The following is a 7,716-nucleotide window of genomic DNA, read 5'->3' as shown; positions in this document are numbered from 1 at the left end:
TCTGGATACCCCGTGCGCACGGGCTCCACTTACCCCGTGCACACGGGGCCCCCTGTGCGTGGCTGTTGGGCTTGGCCCTTGTATCCCCATCTCGTCCCTACTTACCCCTTCATCCCTGGGACCTATATATACTTTCCCTTCCTCCTCCATTTATACTTAGCTAAGAATAGATCTAGATATTAGAGCTTAGATCATGTACCTCTCCTTGTGGGATTCCTCTTGAGAGAGAAGACTCCATTGGAGTACAAGGCCTCCATTGGAGAAGATCCCTAGTGGATAAAGCCCACATCTAGGGAAGGATCTATCTAGATCATCAAGCCCCCGTCTCCTTCATAGGATTTGGGATGAACTCTACCATGTATCTTGTTTCCCTTTGATTGTTCATGTATCTTGTGGATCTTGTGTGTTTGTTGGTCTAGTGGATGTGTGATTGGACTTGTTCTTGAGTGTTACTCTTGTTTTCCCTGTTGTGTTCATCTTGTTCTTGGGGATTCACCCTCCAATTCATGAAAGATCTCCACTTAGGGTTCCACCCTACAACATCTTGGTAGCAGAGCCATGGTTTCTCACGAAATTGGAGCCCCCCTTCTTAGTTTTCTAGCCTAATTTTGCTTGTTCTTGCCCAATTTCGAAAATTCCCCACAAGAAGAGCCATACCAATTTTTTGTTGTGATTTGAAGTTTTGATTTTGATCTGTGGATCTGATGTATATCAAGTAGATCTACCCCCTCTTGCGTCCCCATACCCAAATTTTTCTTTCCCCCTTCGAATTTGACCCAAAAATCGTGAAATTTCCGCCTACCCCGCGCCCACGGGCCCCTGCATAGTCCCAGGTGACCCCGTGCCCTCGGTACATGTACCGTGCACATGGGACCCCGTGTCCACGGGCCTTGGACCCCGTGCACATGGCCCTCCCGGAATCAGCCGCGTCCAGTTTACGTTTTCGGTCATAAGTTCCACTCCTGAACTCCGATTTGGGTGTTCTTTGGCTCGTTGAAAAGCTAGCGACGTTCCCGAGATGCTCATCTTGGTTTTAGCACCATTTGACTCCATAAAATTTCCTCCATTTTTGCATCTTTTGCATAAGCCATCCGCCATAACTTCCGCACCACCACATACAACTTCCACAAACTAACCCTTTTTGGTTCTTATGGCATTTGCAGTTGGTTGAGTTGTGATTTGAGTCAACTAAGGTGTTTCGGCTACTTAGGGACGGTTACATCTTCATCCACCACCGGTGACTTGTATCGGTCCATCAACTACATCCACCACGAGCTTCCACATCGACGACGACCATCCATCCTTTGAGACCATCTTCAACCGGAAGCAAGGCCGGTTACCCACCGACTTCGTGAAAGGTTAAGTGTGATGAAGGTATCCATTCCATCATAAACTTTTCCTTCCTTGCCATTACATCTTGATAGCCCCACCATCTTTGCGAATACCTTCATACCTATTGAGACTAGTTATCCGAGTGTTGCCGGGCTTCGCGAAAACTTGTACACCATAGTGATACGATATCATATTATTGCATCATTGGACATATCATATAGTGCAATTGCTTGCTCCCGTGCATATCTTGTGATACTTATCTCATGTTTGCAGTTGAGGCTCAATAAACATAGTGGAAAGGAAGAGAAAAGTAAAAAAAACTTTTAAGCAAGAAAAGAATGATCATAAGCTTATAAGCAAAGAGTGTTGAGCATGAAAAGAGATACTTGTGCATGAGGATACATGGAATAGGAAACATTTAGCTTGCATACATATAGGTTGGTGCCAAGTGGTGAATCGTGCCCAAGTGTGCAATCAAGCTAGTGCTCTCCTAGTGTTTGTGCAACATGAGCTTAGTCTTTGTTAGGCAATCTTGTATTGCTCATCCCTATAGTTGCACAAGCCCCATTATCCCATCGTGTGTGTTTCTTTATTTCCCTCCTCTATATTTGTGATCACTTGCTTTGCATTTTGAGTCCTTTGGATTTATTTCAACATTTACAATATCTTGGACTTCAATTTGCATGAAATATGTGCCACTTGTCCTAACCAAGCCCCTCGACAAGCTTTACTTTGTAGGTGTGAGTGAATAAGTCCGGTACCAATTCCACTATTCTTTCATTTCACATTGAGTGATACGAGATACATCCACAAGGTTGGGAAAAGGTAGCTTGGTATTGTTTATCTCATTTCCTACTCACCTTTGTCTAGTCTTGTGATGGATAGGCAAAGCACATCATCTCCGGTCTACAACCACGACGACGAGTTCAATGTTGTGAAGAACTTCATCGACGCCAAGATGGACAAGAAAATGGAGGAGCTCAAGGCCCTCATCAAGAACCGCAAGAGATCTTCCTCATCTTCGAGAAGACGCTCAAGTGCAAAGACTCCCGAGCTACCATCTTCGGCAAGTACACAGAAGCATCGACATCGACATGACCATGAAGAGCGAGCTTCAGGACAGGCGCTGGCTGCTCTGCCAACCCCGTGCACACGGGCCCTAGACCCCCGTGCACACGGGACCCTGTGCACACGGCCTCTTATACCCCCGTGCACACGGGCTACACAGAGCCACGACTTCGACCTCAAGACTACGGCTTCTTCAACACCTTTGGCATCTTCGCCAAGTGACTTCAAGGCATCTTCACCTTCGGATGTACGACATCTTCCACTACTCCACGAGCTCAAGTCCACTACTCCCTCGAGCTACTACGACATCGACATCACCGAGGAGATTCCATTCTTTGGGTCTATTGACCCCCATGAATACCTCAAGTGGGAGTGCAAGATGGACGACTACCTCAAGCTACATCAAGTACCCTTCGACGATCAAGTGAAGTGTGCCACAAGTACCTTCCATGACTATGCATCGACATGGTGGATTCATAAACCTTCAACAAGCTTCACCATGACGTGGCCCACGATGAAGAAAACGATGCGGCGAGAATTTGTGCCTTCCACATACACGGAACATCTTCAACGCTAATTGGAGAACACTATACAAGGATCCAAGTCCCTCGATGAGTAGTTCAAGAACATCAAGGAAGCCTTGCGACGTGCCGGCATGGACGACCCCATTTGGATGAAGTTCTACTTCATGATGGGATTGAACAACGACATCTCCGAGACTATCTTCCTTGAGAACTACAAGTCCCTCGACGACAACTACATTGGTGCTCTCAAGGCAGAGCAAGAACGAGTGAAGGCCAACTCTACTCGACCCCAAGCTCACTTCGCATCGACCACGCTACAAGACGGTGAGAGAGATGATGTGCCATCTTCGGCCTTCATCCGCGATGAGAGTGATGATGTGCCATCTTCGACCTTCATCCACGGGGACGACTACGAGACGGTTGAGCATGGGATTTTCCCTTCGACCACGACGACATATAATGACTTGAGTGACTTGTGCCACCATATTGAGAGTGAGAGTGACTTCACCACGAGCCCCACATAGGACGAGTTGCCGCAACTCCCATGTGAGGAGAGCCACAACCCCCGGCACTTGAGTGAGATGAGTGACTCCACCATATGTGAGTTTGAGTGCACCTACCTTGAGGGAGTGAGTGAACCACCACATAGAGAGAGTGAGATAGTTGATAGGTCATGTGAGGCCACTTTCAACTCTAACGACTTGACCTCTACCTCTATTGTGTCTTCTCATTTGGTGCTAGGTCCCATATATGATGACGAGCCGATACATGATGACTTCGTCCTTCCTTTGGACAAGACGATGGCCATGGTGGAATATGATGCACCCCCACATGGTTCCATCAAGATGAAGATGATGACCACCATTTGGTCTTTGCCACCTCACCTACACCACATGAGTGGAATGAGAAAGGTAATATAGGTGAAGGTGGTGCTCTTGTCCCACTAGTGGACATTCTTGACATTGATTGCTTGCATGATGTTGACCAACCTATTACCATGCTTCATGCTAGTTCGACTTCCCCATGCGATGATTTACCCATTTATGATGAGTTTGATGATTTCCATGAGGAGTCTAGTAGTTCTGATGCCATGTTACATAGGATTTCTTGTGATAATTCTCTTGGTCACATCATGTTTGACAATCTGCTTGATTTGTCATATGCTATGCATGAGATCCATCATATGTCATATTTGCAATCTCATCGTAGTGACTATGCATATGCCATTAAAATGAACCGAATTTGCACATATAGCATAGATGACAAGCCCATGGTTATTGGCATTTCTTTTCCTTGTGATGATATTGATATGCTTCCTTTACATCATTTATCTCATATGCCATGCCATGACCACCTAGCTTCGGATATGCATTGTTTCGGATGTTGTCCATTTTCTCCATATGATGTTCCCGATATTGCTCATGAGGAGACCCCCATAGTTTCCTCATACATTTTAGGAGATTTTGATCCATCCCATCCATTGCATGTTCCTCATACTTGTGTGCACCATATGCTCCCTATGAATAAAAATGCTATTGTTGTGCCACACACTTGCTATAAATTCCGTCCCAATCATGTTGAACACAATAACTATCATTGCATGATGGATGACATGTTTCTCTACCGTGCCTCAAATTTCTTTGAGCATTCTTTATCTTGTGCTAACTCACACATGCACATACACATCATGATGGGTGATGTGTACATTTACCACGCATACACGTTCTTTCGTTTGTGTCTCTTTTGTGTAGGTACCCATGAACACTCGTCAACCTCACAATCCCATGAGTTAACGAAACGAGCTCTAGAGAGCAATGATGACTTGGGATCCCGTGGATTGTCCTTACCACCACTCCCTTCGCGTAAAGACTTCGCGCATCACTTCTACACGACCCTCACATGGTTATGGGTTATTTAACACTTCTCACTTTATGCCCATATTGCCATGTTCACTTTGCATGATATTGCCATTCCTATACCTTTGCCATGCATTTGTGACCCATGCTTTGCATTGCACATGTTTCTTAATTCACATACTTGTATGAGTATTTGCAAGCTTGGTGGAGATATTGCTTGTTGTTGCCATGTTCCATTTGTGCCCCATGCCTATGATGTTACTATGATCTTGCTTGGTGTTCGTGCTTGCGATATGTCATGTGCATTGCCTATGCCTATGATTTCCTCACATGACATGATTGCCATGATTTCCTCTAGTATGTTGCATCTTCGCACTACTAGCTTGCACAACTTGATTACTATGATTGCTTTCCATGTTGCATCCAATTCTTGGATTACTTGCTCCTATCATATGTTTGGTTGCAAAAATGTCACTTCTTCACATACGCTATGTCCCATTGCTTGTCACAAGATTGACTTGATTGCCTCACACATGATGAACAATTGCTCTTTCCATTGTGTTGAGTGCCACACGATTTTCACTACACCCCATGCACATTATGCTTGGATTGTCCTGCAGTTGCCCCATGTGTTTAGACACTTCATTTCCTTTGGGGTTGTGAATGATTCCTATGCCTACCATCGCCCTTTTGTTGAGCACTTTGTGCACTCTTGCTATGACCATGAGGTAGATGCTTATTCTCTTGACACACATATTTGCATCACTTCCTCACAATTGCATGCTTGTCCCCATGATATCTTTGCTTGTGCTCGATTGATATGCTTACATGCCATGTCACAATTCTTTGTCACACCATATGCTTTGCATGATGACGACACTTGTTTGGTGACTCACCTCTTGAATGCTTGGTTTTGCTCTTATGCCAACCACATTTGTTTTTCCAAGTGCTTGTTATCTTTGCTCCTTTTGAAGGAATTACAAGATGGTGCGACATTGGAGAGTGCCCATTTGAAACTACAAGATGATGAATGCTTGGTAATCGTCAACTTCTACACGGCAACATCATCTCTCTCCCATGGTGATTTGGATTTCGATCCGAGGTTAGATCTTTCCCAAGGGGGAGGGGATGATGTGGAGCATCCTATGGACATCACCATGTCAAGAGTCCATTTGCTAAGTGACACGTGCCACATCTACTTCATACATACAAAGGTGAATCATCTCCTTTACACGTGTCCACTCGTACCTTCCGAGGATGGTATACTACTTGACCCCTCTCTCGTGTGCATACATAGGTGTGAGCGGAGCTACACATTCATCGAGGAGGAGTCGAAGAAGAAGAGAACATCTACACCATCCAAGAGGGAAGCCTCGAAGCCGAGAAGGAAGCGCCAAGAAGAAGGCAACAGCTCCCAGGCGACCCCGTGCACACGGCCCCCTCCGACCCCGTGCCCACGGGCCTCCCAGGCTGGCGGTCCTGAAGACCCCGTGCGCACGGGCGTGTACCGTGCCCACGGTACCCCCGTGTCCACGGGCCCCATGGACCCCGTGCGCATGGGCTCATGCGTCAGGTCTCTGGATACCCCGTGCGCACGGGCTCCACTTACCCCGTGCACACAGGACCCCCTGTGCATGGCTGTTGGGCTTGGCCCTTGTATTCCCATCTCGTCCCTACTTACCCCTTCATCCCTTGGACCTATATATACTCCCCTTCCTCCTCCATTTAGACTTAGCTAAGAATAGATCTAGATATTAGAGCTTAGCTCATGTACCTCCCCTTGTGGGATTCCTCTTGAGAGAGAAGACTCCATTGGAGTACAAGGCCTCCATTGGAGAAGATCCCTAGTGGATAAAGGCCCCATCTAGGGAAGGATCTATCTAGATCATCAAGCCCTCATCTCCTTCATAGGATTTGGGATGAACTCTACCATGTATCTTGTTTCCCTTTGATTGTTCATGTACCTTGTGGATCTTGTGTGTTTGTTCGTCTAGTGGATGTGTGATTGGACTTGTTCTTGAGTGTTCCTCTTGGTTTCCCTCTTGTGTTCATATTGTTCTTGGGGATTCCCCCTCCAATTCGTGAAACATCTCCACTTTGGGTTCCACCCTATAACATAACCCCTAGCCATTTTGCGTCACTTGCCTATCAAGACTAGCCTTTGAGTATTGCCGGCAACGTTACTTGTGCACATTAGTGATCCGCCCATACATTGCATACATACCATACCATATTGGTATCGTCTTGGTATCATATCATCTCTTGTGCCTCAAGTTTGTTCCCACATATACCCAATCGCTATCTTGGTTTGTGCATTCCGCATTGTGGACATATACAAAAAAAGAGAATAAACTTTTAAGAAAAGAAAAAGAGTGAACAAAGAGCTTGTAAGCAAGTGCCATAGCATCATACCACATTGCACATAAGATTGTCATATCCGATTATCTTAGATCATACCACCGGAACATCATACACATAGCATACTTGGGATAGAAGTTCATACATTTTGCATCGTATAGGTTGTGCACAACTGTCATATCCGCCTATAGAGAAATCGTGCTAGCGTCTTTCTTGAGTTGTGCAACATGAGCGTTTTCCGTGGATTCCACATTTTGTGCTCATTCCTTGGTTGCACGACCCCATTTATCTATCTGTGTGTGTGTTTTCGTGTGCCACATATTGCTATTGGTCTACTTGTTTCACTTGCAAATTTTTGAATATCTTTCAACATTATTGACTCTTGCTAACATTTTACATTAAATTTTTTGTGCCACTATACTCACCGAGCTCCACCATAAGCCTTATTTGTGTAAGTGTGAGAAACCGACAAGAATTGGTACCAATTGTGCTATTTCCTTGTTACATCATCAAGTGTTCATTGATCCATCTTCAACATCGGTCAAGGTACATTTGGTATAAGTTCTTCTCCTTTCTCC

At 45.4% G+C, this 7,716-nt stretch overlaps 1 pseudogene; it reads left to right on the top strand.

The window, feature by feature from the left end:
- The first annotated feature begins 2,209 nt into the window (after positions 1–2,209).
- On the top strand, positions 2,210–6,083 carry LOC147975560 (uncharacterized; annotated as a pseudogene).
- The last annotated feature ends 1,633 nt before the right edge of the window (positions 6,084–7,716 follow it).

Source organism: Triticum urartu, chromosome 4A, assembly GCF_056163025.1.
Source record: "Triticum urartu cultivar PI428250 chromosome 4A, HENAU_Tu73, whole genome shotgun sequence".
NCBI lineage: Eukaryota > Viridiplantae > Streptophyta > Magnoliopsida > Poales > Poaceae > Triticum > Triticum urartu.
This window is presented reverse-complemented; position numbering and strand designations above follow the sequence as displayed.